At 42.6% G+C, this 14237-nt stretch overlaps 1 protein-coding gene across 1 annotated transcript in view; it reads left to right on the top strand.

Moving 5' to 3' along the window:
* The window catches only part of pcxb (pyruvate carboxylase b), a 312422-nt gene that overhangs the window by 205505 nt on the left and 92680 nt on the right, over positions 1-14237 (top strand). The gene's annotated exons all lie outside the window — the stretch shown is intronic.

Genomic DNA, 14237 nt, shown 5'->3' with positions numbered 1-14237 from the left:
AAATATAATGTATGCAACCTAATACTTTGAGTAACCGCAAGACATAACCGTATATCATGCTGACTTTACAGGTTGACTTATATTGCTGGCTCAATATTTTCCATTAGGTGCTAGCTTTGCTCTTTCTGCGTGAAACTAGAAGAGGGTTTACCATTTAGCTCAGCTATAGAAGCAGTGTCGATATCAATGCACAGGGGTTTCCAGCAGTATTTTGCACTCTCCTCCCTATTACATGGTTTGCTTTGGTCTCCTTCCAAAATGTGAGTCAGACTACTGCTTCAGTCAAGATTAAGAAACCTAATGCTTGAAATGATGATACATTTTTGTCTCATCCTCCTAAATGTTTTCACATTCAAAGCGAACGAGAAGGAAGGAAATAAGATGCATCTGTCTCAGATGATGGGAATACATTACTTATGGATTACTTTAGGCTCCAATGAATGGTATCATCACTTCCTGCAGGGTCTTTGGGCCGAACATTAAACTGATGTGCTATTGGTTAAGGAGAGAAATGCAGTTTGATTTGATATAACAGGCAGAACGACAAGTCTCTGCCCAATCATACTGTAGGACCTTTAACAATGACTAAAGTGTTAAACTGCTTTTGTTGTCGATTTTTGCTACTTACTCCTAATGCTTGAGTGGCACTTGGTCGCTCTAGGGAGCAGTAATGACTAACTAGGAACTTGGTACCCTTTTTAAACCAAACTTAAAAATATAACTCCAACACACACTCAAAATTCTAAATAGTACCACAGGTAGTTATTTCCTTATGTCTGGTGTCATCAGTTTCAAAAAATGGCTTGCAGCCAGAGAGCGTAGGGGTGTGCAGGCAGGGAGGGGACAAAGTCATGATTGCCTGCAGTGACAGCCAGTCCCCAGGGCAGTCAACGTTGGAAGTCGACTGCTCCTGAACTCCAGTGGAGGCGCGCATACTAAAATCTGAAAACGCCCTGGAAAAAGTGAAATGGCGCTCTGCGGCGGTCCTGGAAAGCACTTACGTCAGGTGGTGTTGTAGAACGAGCGGGGCGCTTCAGTCCAGCTTACATTACACCGCGGCTCGCTGAATGTCAATACACTCGCGCACTCTCCTGTTGCGCAGCCTGTCTCACACCTTCATTTGACCTTTATCATTTCTTCAACCCCCATTTCTTATCTTTTTCCCCTCCTTTTCCCGGTCTCTGCCCTGCTTTCACTCTCGCAATAACTTCCTTGCTCTGTCTCATTTTCTTTTGCGCTCTCGTTAATTTTCACCTCCTCTCCTTATGAAAGACTTCATATCCTTTTCCTTTGTGTCATGCGCACACCTTAACCCTCCCCCCTACCTCTCCTCTTCTTCCTCTTACTCTATTACTTGGGGATTGTTCTGTTTTTCTTTGCCATCCCCTACCATTTGTCTCTCACTGCAGTGCTCCTCCTTGTGTTTTCTATCTCTTTCTATCCTGGGTCTCCATCCTTGCTCACCTTCCATCTTATAACCCTTTCCGCCTCTGGCTGCTCTGTGAATTTGCCCATTTTCTTTCTTTGTCTTATTCCCTCTCTTTCTTTCCCTCTGTCTTGTCTGCCCTTGAGGCAACCTGAGCACGACAATGTTATCAGTCACCGCTCTACCCCACCACCTTCTCTCCTCCTTTTTCCCCCCCATCTCCACCTCCTCCGCCTGTCTTTTTGTGTTGTCTCTCTATTGCTTGCTGACTCTGCTACCCTCCATGTCTCCTTGCCTCTTCTGCTTCTACTTTCAGTCACAAACTATGCACACACACACACACACAGATCCTGTGTGCCACACATGATTTTGTCCCCCTCCTCTTCATCTTTTACTCTTCCTCTATTAGAGAGCAGATCTCATTTGCAACTAGAGCAGTGCCGTATTGGAGCTTTCTGACACACACACACACACACACACACACAGGTCAGGTGTAACGGATCTGTCCGCCTAGGGATCGATCTGACCCAGAGAGATGGATAGCACCCTGTCCCATTCATTTACACTCCTCCTTTTGCTCTTTCTTTCTCACCCAACCTCATCATCCATGGCTATAGTGTTCCTTGTCTTTCCCATTTAAAGGTCGTAATCATATGTGTAATTGATTTGTACAGGTATAAAGACTATTTGTTAGGGGGGGGGTCACTTTGTATATATACTGAGGTTGGTCTCTTTACGTTCACTCGTTTGGACACAGTGTGTGCTTGCTCAGCTATTGCAGTAGTTTCCAATAAAATATAGTGGAAACGTTAAGCAAATGTTTGGAATTGTGCATAAATAAAATGTGAATCAGCTTCTTTATGCAAATATATTCAAAAAGAATTCCACACCAATAACGGCAGCAGTATGTACCACAACATCAAATATAACTTTTCCAATATGGCAACATTTCTACCTCAGCCAAGCCAAACTATCTTGCAATATTTGTCTTTGTTTTGAGTTTATGGCATTTTCACTCATCAGGCATCAGGTTCGTAAATTGTAAAAATGCACGTTTTCATAATATAGAAAAGGATAAGTTCCCAGAGTCCAAGGTGATGTCTTCAGATGGCTTCTTTTTTTATATTCAGTTTGCCATTAATGGAACTGCACTACTGGTCAAAACCAGTCTTTGCACATAGTCTGTATGTACACTGGTGTAGAGTATGGTATATAGCTTTTTAATTCAGATTGTATCTTGCAAACGGTTTTCTTTCCTTTATCTTTCCCTGCCTCTTTGGTCTGTTTCCTGTGCTGCTGCACAACACTTGGATTTCTCCTCTGGGGATCAATAGTCTTATCTTACACATTGTACTGATTCAGCATACAGGTACAGTATGTGTGAGTTAGTGTCAACACCCAATGTGTATGGTTTGCTCTACCATGCTTGTCGTGCGTGTGTTCCTGTGTGTGTGAATTAATGTGAAATTTTCCTGCACTTAGGAAGCATTAAGTTCTCTCGCCCTTAAGAGTTTGCTGAATTTGCAATAAGAAGGGATACAGACAGAAGTGAGCGTACACACACAAACACACAGCCGCATAGCAATAAGATCAAAAACCCTTTAGTATCAAGCCTGCTTGATACCTTTTTAGAAAGAAAAGTATAAAGACAATCAGGCAATGGAAGATGGATGATAGAGAGACAATACACAGATGAGGAGAGCACAGAAAGACGACATGAAAAGAGATCAGACAAAGAGCAGAGGAAACTTGCGTGTGTGTGAATCCCATCACATAAAAGTACATGTGCATTTGGCTATGTGTTTGCTCCTAGGCATGTGTACTGTACAAGTTTCCGCAGCCGCTTAGTTTTTTTTCTTTTGTTTTTTCTTGTGCTCTCTCTATTTTGGGAAACTTATGCTACACTACCTTGTGTGAACCCTCAACCCTCCAGAGAGCAAGAAAACAGGCGGGTGGAGAGCCCAGAAAGGCTGCATGAAGTGAGAGTGAGAACATGAGCTAAAAGCATTTGTGGAAGGAACCACTCAGTGTGTAGCCGCTGTGTTGGAGCAAGACTCAACCTAACCTCACCCTAACTTCTAAAAGTTTCTGTTCAAACACCCACCACAGCCCCAGGAGCATGCTTCTTTTCGTGAAGCAAACCCAGCTAAATATGACGCTGCTAAAAAAGCTTATGAATTTCTATTTACAGTGTTTTTCAGTGAACTGAACGCAAACCCACGCAATTAGGAGAAGCTTCAGGCCTGACTTAAAAGCTCTGTGTCTGGAAGTATCTTTATTTTCATAAGGAATACCTATTGCACTTAAAGGCTTAATTCCCTTTTTGGTCTCAGTCTTTAATTCTCTGTGGACTATTATAAATGCCAGGGCCTTAAATGCCAACCACAACTGAAGTGTATTCTCTTTAAAATAAAAGGACTGCAGTCTCCTCACAGCAGGGCTACAGTTCTTCTGAAATACTCCACTCAACTAATTGCTTCCAAACCTCTGTGTTGTTTTTTTGAGAGGAAAAAAAGTGTGTGTGTGTGTTTTTCATCCTCTCTGGTACGCGCAAATGCCATTAGCCTGTAATCGACTTAGGGAATGTTGCAGTGTTTATAAACGAGGGGATTTGTATTAGCTCTCAAAAGTCACTTATCACAAGCACAGTAATCCACAGATCTGATTGGGAGTGTGAATAGGTACATCACAAGGCTTCGGTCAAAATCGCTGCCAGCCGGTCACCACAGCATCGTGTAAAGGGGTTCATGTTTGACTAGTCTATATCCACGACGTTCTACTTCCGGGATTGCTCCGTTGCAGACGGAAATTCCGCCGGATTTCACTCATTTAGGCCGGATGTCCGTTGCCTTGGGCTTTGTTTGTGTTGGAATTCTAAACTCCGGTGGATTTCTGAGGACTATGGTTAACTGCTCCTCAGATCTCTGCAGGGTAAATCCAGACAGCTAGCTAGACTATCTGTCCAATCTGAGTTTTCTGTTGCACAACTAAAACAACTTTTGAAAGTACACGTTTGACCAAAACAAGTTTCTTCCTGAGGCTTAGCGCCGCCCAAGACGATTGTGATTGGTTTAAAAGAATGCCAATAAACCAGAGCACGTTTTTCTCCCATCCCGGAATGCTGTGGACTAGCCAGACCCTCCTCCGCAGCGCTGTGAAGGAAGGTCTGGCCATGCGAGACTGTTTGACTATTGGGTGTGGAAAGTTAGAGGTGGGAATGAATGAAATGTTGAGCTTGACAATGTTATTTGACTACCAGTACATTTTGCTGACGTGAGCTCTGCCTCTTTGTTCAATCTGAAAAAATACACACCAGCTCTACTGGCACAAATGCAGGGATCGAATATAGAGTTGAATTCTTTCAATCACGCTAAGGCTTCCAAGCATGCACTCTTACTCATAATCTAGGCCCTTGATATTAGGTGAGAGCTTGCATACAGAAACAACCGCGAGCATACCAAAACAGTCTTCCCACACAATCATAACTATAGGGAGGCCGACACATACACGCTCTTTCTTTCTTTCTCTCTCTCTCTCTCTCTCTCTCTCTCTCTCTCTCTGCAAGAAACCAAAGAACGCCCACATAGCCTCTTCGTGCGGCAGTCGTGTGTACTGTAAGCCCACTCATCCTTTTGATACTATCGGTCCTCTGTCGCATTCTGTCCTCTTTAGCCATCCAGAGTATAGAAAGCACGGGGAGAGGGGTACAACAGATATGGAAACGGACAACAGAGGGACGCAGAAAGCGGATAACTGCATGAAATGCAGTGAGAGGGAGAGACAAAATGAGAAGAAAATGGGTGAAGAGTGCACAAGATGGTGGAGGGGGGTGTCTGCGTGTGGAAGGGGAGAGGGAGTGCAAAATTGTAGAGAAATGAAACCCAGTGCGAAGAGCTGAGAATTAGTGGAACAGAAGGAAGATGGAAAGAGGGATGAAGAGTCAGTGGGTATGAATGTGTGCCGTTAAGCGGATGGGCAGAGAAATATGTAAAGGCGATAAACAGGTGAAGGCCGCCATCCATCACTGTCGGAGAGAAGGATGAGGGAGGGGAGAGTGGATTTGATTAGGGAAAGGGAGAGCTGTGTTAAAAGTGAGTTAGCAAGGCATCACCCATCATGGTGGTGGGAGAAGAATGGGAGTGACAAGGTGATGATGAAATAATAATAATAATGTTATTGGTGGAGGCTTTAACGTTCGGCTTTTTAAAGGCTGCCACACTTCACATCTAGTCTTTATGAACTTGGAAAGCGTTGTTGAAAATCGATTTTTCAAAAGTCCAAAAAGTTGAGAAACCAATGTTACCTTTTGAAGTATGGCCTGTTTAAGAGTGCCAGACCTCCTCTCTCTGATGTGTAGAAATGCAAGATTGCAAGAAGTATTCTGAAAAACCAGGAGGCAGAGTTAACGCACTGCTCTGATTTACTACAGGCTGTGAATTGAACTGTGAAGACTTGTGCAATGGTGGACAAGAAAATCTCAAGCAGCGGACCATAGCATTAAGCAGGCCTTGCTCTCGTCTGCCTTATGAGTGCTGTCAAATATTGTGCTTGATGCCACAGGTCACATCTTTGCCCCCATAGTTGGCGGTTTTGTGCCCCCTGGTACCCCACCACCATTTGTTTCAAGTTAGTTGGAGACTTGGAGGTCACTAGTGCAATATAGCAGAGTAACGTAGAAGTGCTGTCGAGTAGTTCATCCATTTTCTTGCAAAAAGTATCTGTACCAATTGTGACCAAGTGAGCAGTTGCATGCTCTGGTTAATGTCTCTTGTTGCATTGTCATGAGTTGATATCTGATATTTAACTGGGCTCTAAATAGTGATTATTATCAATGTGAAGCTAAAATAAGATTTAAAAAAAGACATGAAAATTGCTTGAAACCCCATCTAACTGCTAAAAAAATAAACTAGGCTTTTGCATCTCAGAATCATGTTCCACCATCTCAGCTCAGAAACCTTTCTTAGCAATGTCTGCAACAGTGTTGTGTTCTGTGGCAACCCATCTCCCACTCCTTGCTGAGGTTTTGTAATTTAGTTTCCTCCCTTTGGAAAGCCTGCATGACTGCACAGCTTGGGGATCACATTTTCTGGGAGGTAAATTGAATTGGCAAATGGTGGAGGTGACAATGATTTTCTTTGGCACTTGACTGGTCTTCACATGATCTGCTATGAATCTCTCATTTGAATTTGTAAGTATCCACTCTCTAGTCTTTGCCTGCTTTAAGATGAGTATTTGTCCATATTTATAAGTATACTGGCACAGGCTGGTGGTGTTGTGGTGGGCATCAAGGTTATTTATCTTGTAATGCCAATGTCACACCTACTGCAAAGTTGGATCTCAGCATTATCCGTTTTTAAAGTCCTTCTGTAAACTGTAGCAGTAGTTTCATTCCACACATCTATAACCATCTTACAGATGGATACAGTTGAGCAGCCAAAATGACGGGAACAGCTAAGCAAATAAGTAGGGTTGGGCATCATTTAGATTTTAACTATTCTGATTCCAATTGCGATTCTTCCTTTCAATTCCGGTTCTTATCGATTCTTTGAGGGGTGGAGTTGAAACAGGTCAAATGCTTATTTTCACAAATAAGAGGAAAGTTTTATTTTGATTCAATGGTGGTTTGCAGTTTTACAGGGCTTTTTCAATGTAAAACAAAGCCACAGTAGAGTGCTGCTTAATGTGCTCCAAGGCTGCAACACAACAAGCACCTGGCCGCTTCGGAAACCAAAACTTGCGCATGTTAAATTGGGAAGTGATGATCGGATTTGAAACCAAATCCTCTAAACGATTCCAATGAAGAAACGATTCTACTGGAATCGTAATTTTTGAAACGATTCCAAGTAGGAATCGGTTCTCGATGCCCAACCCTACAAATGAGGGACAAAGTGCTGAAAAAGCTCTGGCAGCACTGTTACACTGCCTTTTTACTTGGAGGGGAGTCATTTTTCATTGGTGGTCATATTGCTGCCAGTGAGGCGGCTCAATACTGCTCTGTTTTGATGCTCCCTTACTCCAGATGGCAATAGACCAGTTGCATCTGATTAAATTGCACACTAACATGGTTTAAGATGGGGGCTGATAAAACCTATAATTAATAGCTGACAGTCTTTGTGTTTGCCACATGCTCGTCTTTTGATGCCGATTCCATATTGGTGCTGAATGCGATGTGGAAATTAATGTAGGCATGGTGTATGCATTGGATTCCTCTATATCAACGCAAGCGTTTCTTTTTAAAGCAACTATAGTCTGTGTTTTTACAACAATGTATCAAATGAAAATGTGAAAGGGGTTGCTCGTAGTTATCGCCTAAATCTGTAGCTCCCCTTGGCTTTTTAGAGCTTTATAGATAGTTTCAGCTCGTTGTTTTGCACCATTTTCAGCCGCAGCAGGCTGCTGTAAAGCTCAGCGCCAATCAGCACTCAATTGCTCTTAATATTTTATGGGGCGTTTTCTTTGGTGGGGTGCAAATGTTCCACCAAAACAGTTGCTTCCCGAGACCATTTTACAAAGCCACCATCTCTGCATCTGGAATTTAGCGACGCCCAAGACAATTGGGATTGGTTTAAAGAAATGCAAACAACCCCAAGTGTTTTTTTTTTCTTTCTTCCTAACCTAGAATATATCTGTGGTGTAGCCAGACCCTACTCCACAGTGTTGTGGAAATAGATCTGGCAGTGCAAGACTACAGTAGCAGCTAAGGAGCTTGACATTTCCCTCACGATTTGGGAGAGGTTATTACAGCATTATTATAGCAGGTTATTACGGATTTGTGTGGACTACTCTAGTCAGACTTCAAAGGAAACCACTATGGACTTGATCCCATTCATGTCAATCCCACCTGTAAGGGTTTGGAGTCTGTCCCACTGTCTGCATCAGCATGTTTTAAACTGTCTGATTGTAAAATCAATGCTGCTTGAATTTTGTAATTATGTTCCTGTCCCGTTAAATGTGATAGTGCCATAGCCTGTGGTTTTGGGCCTAATTCCAAACACTTGCAGTATGAAGCATCTTATCTATTTGAGTCTAGTCTCATTAGATATCCTTATGCAGTTTGATGCTTTAGGATTAGTGTCAGTTGTATGTGAAGGGGGGTGGTTATGCGCATTGGTGCTTGCAGTCATCGGCGGGTCACCCTAGAGAAACTCTTTAATTTAAACTCCTTCAGTTTCTAATCCTAATTTTCTCCACACATCTGCACATTCTCACTCTCAAACTTGCACACACTTAAGTTCTGCTTACACCCATAAATTTGCCTTTGCATGATACGCATTATCACAAGTGTTGCAAAACAACTGACCTGCCACTCACCCTGAAAATAATGCGCTTGCAGTTTTCTCTGTGCCTCTCCTCTGTTCATCCCTTCTGTCCCTCTCATCCCTCCTTGGTCTTCCTCTCTCTGTGTCTTTCTCGCTTAACCTTTCTGTCCCTACATCATTTCTTTCTATCCTTGTGTGTCTCATTTCTCTATGCTCTCATCCCCTTGCAGTCTCTCAATTGCATTTTTGTCCCTTTTCATTCTCCCATATCAGCCTTTTCCGGCAACCCTGCCATATTTTCAGAGTGCTTGCATGCACCTGTGTATGTTTACATAGCTGAGGCTAATCAACAAAAAAATTGCAATCCACCACAAACACCGATTGAACAAGCGACACATAAACACAGCACTTCTGAGCTGTCAACATCTCCCGCCCAATCAGAAACCCTGCAGCGTCAGTTACATGGGCCCTGATTGGCTGGCACGACAGTAAGCGGCGTGACAAAAAGTGTTTTGTGTGCGCATGTATGTATGTATGTATGTATGTGCAAGTGGAGTTTGATGATTCAGCAGGGCTCCTAGCTTTCTAAGGGGAAATCCTGAGCAAGAGAATAATTACCCAATCAGCACTCTGCATCCAGCGCAGTGGGTCAATGACATGCCAACCAGGCCTTTAAATCACAGTGATGGATGTATTGACGTGCACACACACACACACACACACACACACACACACACACACACACACACACACACACACACACTATATCTACAGTCCTGTATTTCTTAATTTTTCTGTCTGTTCTTTTTTATTTTGTGTATTGCTCTTTTGCTTATCCCTTTATCTCACCCCCCTACTATGAAACAGATGGATGGAGGGCAGGCTAGAGATAAGAGGTGGCATGGGGATCGAAATAATTCCCAATGATAACTTGGTTGAGGCCTGTTTTTACCAGGCATGTTTGATCACAGAGGGCCCCCGATGTGAGACACTAATAAAAGCGAAACAACACTGCGCGGCAAATGAGCCTGCGGGGGAAACTGGTTTCTTTTGAGTTGTATTACTGCATCTCGTATTCTAATGCTTAGCAGTGCTGATAGAGGCAGGAATGACTTCGACTATACTGTATGTTGCCGACTAAGTACAAGCCGGTTTTTCTTCTGACAGTCATCACCCACGCTGTATTCGGCATCATGATTCACTTGAGCATGTACAACCGGCTGCATCTGTTGAGCCTAGTTGTAATGCAGACAAACACCTGCAAGTTTGCAGACTTACAGAAGTGTTGATGTGGATGCTAGTATGCAGCTGTGGGAGAGGTGTTGCCAACATGCATTACAAACCATCTTTGTAAACTGATGGATTTGAACAGTCAAATGTTCAGAAACTCACCATTAAAGGTTTTTATACACTTTCAAACATCTCCTCTCCTTAAGTCCATAAAAGGAGTAATAGTAACATAATATCAGTTAGTGGACTAACAGATTACTTAACCCATTTTACCTGTCAGTGTGGAACATCATATTGGTCATATGTCAAATCTTTCATGATTTTCTGACATTTTATTGACTCAGAAAACATCATCAACTGATCAATTAATAATGAAGCTAATCATAGTTGCAGCCTCAGTGTGATAAATGCCACCCATCTCCTCCTCCATCAAGATTAAAATAAAGCCATTCCATCGTGCAAAGCTGAAAGCATTGTAGATTACGGCCGTCGGTGAGCACCTTTCTGATGGTATTGAACACATCAGTTGTGTATGTGTGTAAATACACGCCCTCTTTTCCCTCTCTATCTCCAGAGTTTTGTTTTTTTTTTCCCCCACAAAGCAGAATTAGCAAGTTAGCCAGATAACTTTAAAACATACTTTTTCTTAGCAATTCTCAGTCTGCATAGCTGAATAACAATTCTAAAACAAATATTCAAACTAGTTTTGTAGATTTATATATCGGTATTACCAAGAGCATGGAATAATCTTTACAGATATGTGGGTAACTACCTAATCCTGAAGTGTGAAATTCCCTGCAAAGGCTCATGGGTCTTTTAAATCATTGTCGGATATTGGTATTTCCTAAACCTGCAGATACCTCCACCACCACCACTCGTCTCATCCCTCGTTTCTTCATCATGCTCTCCATTCCTCTAATCCCCGCTAGTCGACACGCACACACACACACACACACACACACACACTTGGCGCTCCCCCATTTCTATCTCCCTCCCCAAAACCATCCGTCGTTCTCCAGCAGTTGCCGTGGTTACAGTTTGTTCTGCTCATCAGGCGCATGCTGTGACTAAACAGACTGTCAACAGTTTAATTACTCATCCTCTCATCCCTTCATCTTTCCATACTCCTGTACTATGCGTTTGCTTGTCGCTTCCACCTCTTAGTCACTCCTCCTCTCTGTGACAACTCTTTATCTCTCATCCTTTTAACATTCAGTCACATTAGTTTCTTTCATTCATTCATTCATTCATCCATCCATCTCTTTTGCTCGCCCTCAGTGTGCCAGTTTTTTATTAGTGTAGTTTTCTTTTTCCGACATTGTTATTCCTCCATTCCCCTATCCCCACCCCCCCTCTTATCATCCACCTCTCAAGTGTCATCACTCTGCTCTTCATTCTTCATTACCCAGTCTCTCTCCATCCTCTGAGTGTTCCTCCCTATCTTAAACAGCCAGTCTTGTAATTACTCCTCTTTCATCACGCTATCGTCCCATACCTCTCTGTCCGTCATCTACCATTTGGTTCCTTAGCTGTTGACAGCGGGCTGACGTCTCACCCTTTGATCCGCCCTCTCTTCCATAACAGCCCAGCCTTTCACTTCAGGTTTTTTCCGAATCTTCCACTTCTCGCCTTGATTGAAAGCTTGTTAAATCAGAACGGTGTGTGACAACTTGCATCTATCATTCATCATTGTCTTTACTGTCTTTTCATGTGTCCATCTTCCTCGGTTTCAAGTAATTGTCCTTAATCCCTGCAGCTATTGCACTTGGTATTTGGTGGGTTACTGCTTTTTGAACACTTCATCAGTCTGTCCCTTTCATCTTCTTCCTTTGGACTTTTCATTCCTTAATTGACCGTTCCCAAAATCCTTCCCTCGAACAGCTAATGGCCAATCATATCTTAGCAACCGTAACTAGGCGAAGCAGGTCTGTCAAGCTTTGGCTTTCTCTGTATGTTGAAGCTGTGTGCATGGGTCTCTAGTTTGTGGTAAATAAACATTTTAGATTGTAGCTTATTTCATTAGTGAGTTTGATGAAGTCTGAGGGATTTTAGATATTTAGCTGAGAGACAGAAGATCAAAGTGTCATATTATCAAAGGACCATCTTTTCCTGACAATTACGGGATAACGCCAGGCGGGCAGTTACGACACGCCACAAGTAAGAGTTTGAATCGGGTTTCTTTTTTCAAAACTAAAAATGCCTCTGGAAGCAAAGGCAAATATACAGTGGATATCCGTGCACGGGGTCAGACTTCTACTTCTGTGCTCTGGATCCGATTAGCAACTTGAGATGTGAGAATGGAGTTGAGGGACAACCTAGATACCAAAATCTTATCCCGCTGCGTATATATTCTACATTTATATGCTGATAATGGTTTATAGAGATTCGGGTAACTGGAGCGGCTCTGTCCTGCTCTAACGGATGTGGGACGTTTACACTCTTGCAACCCCTATCTGAAATAGCATTACGTTTGCCAAACACATTGGTTTGTCCTCATCCTAAATGCCTTTTCTCTTAAGTTAAAAATGAAAGCATCTCGTTTTGAAAATGGGAACAATAGACTCTAATCTAGTCATCCTCGAGTCTTGCTTGTCCAGCTAGAAACATTAAAAAGTCATCTGGAGAGGAGGTAACGTTAGCTTACAGTAATAAGTTCGCTAGCAGCAGCTGATAAATTCTGCCAGTGACGGCTAGAAATGAGAGGCCTGATTGGTCTCCTTCTGTCAGAAATCAAGGAGCCGTTATTTAAAGAACTAAGAATTTTGATGGTTAATTGGCTCACTGTGACCTGCATATGTGCTATGCGAGAACGGAAAGCTTGACAGGTGTAGCAACAGTACAGGAGGGAGGGGGACTAGCAAACATCTGCAATCTGCAATTCATTGATCTGCAATTTATTTTACTCGCTTTCAATAAGTGGTCCATTGCCTGCCTTTTTTTTCTCTCTAGTCCTTCACTCACTTGCCAGTCTGCTCATGTTGGCAGCCTCCAACTTTGAACAGTGTGCATCCCATCTGTTCATGCATCTCCCTAACTGTAGCCTCAGAATGACCGACCCCCATGGTGAGCCACACAGAGCATAAACAAGATCATTTGGAGAATGTTCTTTCGTTCTGCCTTTATTTCACTTTTTGAACCATATGACACTTACCTGCTCTGTATTCCTAAGACTACCACTAGCAGGAGAGCAAATCCAATTATAGAATTATGATTTGGTTAATGGATATCAAAAGGCCTCTTTGTGACACTCTTTGTGAACCACTGCCCTGGTTCAAAGCAAGTCAAAACTGCGGTAAAAGATCAACGGAGCAAGTAATGAGCCCTGTCTGTTGTTTGAAACACTTATTGTTCATAACAATAGTTTCACATGTGGTGTACTGTTTTTAAGATGGGTCTCTTTTGTTTCCAGGGTAATGTTCCTCTAAGGTAGATTTCCACTTTTCCCCCCAAGTTGTGCCTCATAATTGGCACGTCTATTACGTGGAAAAGCCCCATGGTACACCAAATTCCCCTTGTAGTTGTATCTCTAAATAGCTCATTACTGCTATTAGTGATCTTTTACAGACTTTTTGGGGTCATGTAAGACTAATTGTAGCCAATCGTGTAACAGTAGAAGGCTAGATAATGATGGCCATCTGTCATTTCTAAGTATCTCTTCCTCATCTATCCTTATATTTTTATCTCCCTACGGTAAATCACCATTCATTTATCATTTTAGCCTGACTGTGGCTCTTTTTAACCTTTTTTATTATCTTGTCACTCATCATTGCAGACTTCTTAAAATTGTGTTTATCTCACTTAATAATCAATCCGTCTTTTGTTTTCTCCTCAATGTCATTTGTCCTTTCAGCTCTTCAAACACTGTCTCAATCGTTTCTATTATATCATCCTCTGATCCTCTTTGTCCCTCCATTTCTCTAAATCTGTCTCCTTGTGATTCCTCTCTCTTCTTTCTCTTCATCAGTTCACCCTTTCTTTCCTACTTAAGTTATTTTTTTTCCTGTTTCTTCCATTCATCTGTCTATTCTTCCTTGTCACTTGAAGAAGCCGATCACAGCTTCTCACTTCTCCTCTACTTACTGCAATCCTTTTTAATCTGACCTCTCTCAGCCCTCCGTGCCCATCACTTTGTCCTGTCACCCCTCCCTCCCCATCTCATTTTCTCCTCCCTCTCTTGCACTTTCCCTCTCCTCCCGTCTCCATTTCTTTCTCATCGCCCTCTTATCCTCACATATATCCACTCAGTCAGTCTGATCTCCTGTGTCAGTGTGCCAAATCTGTGTGTGTGTGTGCGCGCTCAGACACGGCTTACGTAAAAAGCC

This window comes from Sander vitreus, chromosome 19 (genome assembly GCF_031162955.1).
Source record: "Sander vitreus isolate 19-12246 chromosome 19, sanVit1, whole genome shotgun sequence".
Classification (NCBI taxonomy): Eukaryota; Metazoa; Chordata; class Actinopteri; order Perciformes; family Percidae; genus Sander; species Sander vitreus.
This window is presented reverse-complemented; position numbering and strand designations above follow the sequence as displayed.